Source organism: Arachis hypogaea, chromosome 12 (assembly GCF_003086295.3).
Source record: "Arachis hypogaea cultivar Tifrunner chromosome 12, arahy.Tifrunner.gnm2.J5K5, whole genome shotgun sequence".
Taxonomy (NCBI): domain Eukaryota; kingdom Viridiplantae; phylum Streptophyta; class Magnoliopsida; order Fabales; family Fabaceae; genus Arachis; species Arachis hypogaea.
In genome coordinates, this window is record NC_092047.1 from 63,706,782 (window position 1) to 63,708,538 (window position 1,757).

Sequence of the window (1,757 nt, forward strand, 5' to 3'; positions counted from 1 at the left end):
GAATACTCTTGTTGAAGCAGATCCAGAACCTGAAAGGACTCTAAAGAGGAAACTAAAAGCTAAATTACAACTATCCAGCAAGCACCTGTCAGTAATTTTCAGGAAGAGGAGATGGCAGCCGAAAATAATAATAATGCAAGGAGAATGCTTGGTGACTTTACTGCACCTAATTCCAATTTACATGGAAGAAGCATCTTCATTCCTGCCATTGGAGCAAACAACTTTGAGCTGAAACCTCAGCTAGTTTCTCTGATGCAGCAGAACTGCAAGTTTCATGGACTTCCATTTGAAGATCCTTTTCAGTTCTTAACTGAATTCTTGCAAATCTGTGATACTGTTAAGACTAATGGAGTAGATCCTGAAGTCTACAGGCTCATGCTTTTCCCATTTGCTGTAAGAGACAGAGCTAGAATCTAGTTGGACTCTCAACCTAAAGATAGCCTGAACTCTTGGGATAAGCTGGTCACGGCTTTCTTAGCCAAGTTCTTTCCTCCTCAAAAGCTAAGCAAGCTTAGAGTGGATGTTCAAACCTTCAAACAAAAAGATGGTGAATCCCTCTATGAAGCTTAGGAGAGATACAAAGGACTGACCAAAAAGTGTCCTTCTGACATGCTTTCAGAATGGACCATCCTGGATATATTCTATGATGGTCTGTCTGAGTTATCTAAGATGTCATTGGATACTTCTGCAGGTGGATCCATTCACCTAAAGAAAACGCCTGCAGAAACTCAAGAACTCATTGACATGGTTGCCAATAACCAGTTCATGTACACTTCTGAGAGGAATCCTGTGAATAATGGGACGCCTATGAAGAAGGGAGTTCTTGAAGTTGATACTCTGAATGCCATATTGGCTCAGAGTAAAATATTGACTCAGCAAGTCAATATGATCTCTCAGAGTCTGAATGGAACGCAAGCTGCATCCAACAGTACTCAAGAGGCTTCTTATGAAGAAGAAGCTTATGATCCTGAAAACCCTGCAATAGCAGAGGTGAATTACTTAGGTGAACCTTATGGAAACACCTATAACTCATCATGGAGAAATCATCCAAATTTCTCATGGAAGGATCAAAAGCCTCAACAAGGCTTTAATAATGGTGGAAGAAACAGGTTTAACAATAATAAACCTTTTCCATCATCCACTCAGCAACAGACAGAGAACTCTGAACAAAATACTTCTAATCTGGCAAACTTAGTCTCTGATCTGTCCAAGGCCATTGTGAGTTTCATGAATGAAACAAGGTCTTCCATTAGAAATCTGGAAGCACAAGTGGGCCAGCTGAGTAAAAGGATCACTAAAATCCCTCCTAGCACTCTCCCAAACAATACAGAAGAAAATCCAAAAGGAGAGTGCAAGGCCATTGACATAACCAAAATGGCCGAACCCAATGAGGGAGAGGAGGACGTGAATCCTAAGGAGGAAGACCTCCTGGGATGTCCAGTGATCAATAAGGAGCTTCCCTCTGAGGAACCAAAGGACTCTGAGGCTCATCTAGAGACCATAGAGATTCCATTGAACCTCCTTATGCCATTCATGAGCTCTGATGAGTATTCCTCTTCTGAAGAGAATGAGGATGTTACTGAAGAGCAAGCTGCCAAGTTCCTTGGTGCAATCATGAAGCTGAATGCCAAATTATTTGGTATTGATACTTGGGAAGTTGAACCTCCCTTGTTCATCAATGAACTAAGTGATCTGGATCAACTGACATTGCCTCAGAAGAGACAAGATCCTGGAAAGTTCATAATACCTTGTACCAT

General features: G+C 41.4%; 1 non-coding gene across 1 annotated transcript; it reads right to left on the minus strand.

Annotated features, from left to right (window-relative positions):
• Positions 1–507: 507 nt before the first annotated feature.
• On the minus strand, positions 508–615 carry LOC112731919 (small nucleolar RNA R71). Its single transcript, XR_003167668.1, has one exon. It is a non-coding gene; the product is annotated as a small nucleolar RNA R71 (small nucleolar RNA).
• Positions 616–1,757: the final 1,142 nt, after the last annotated feature.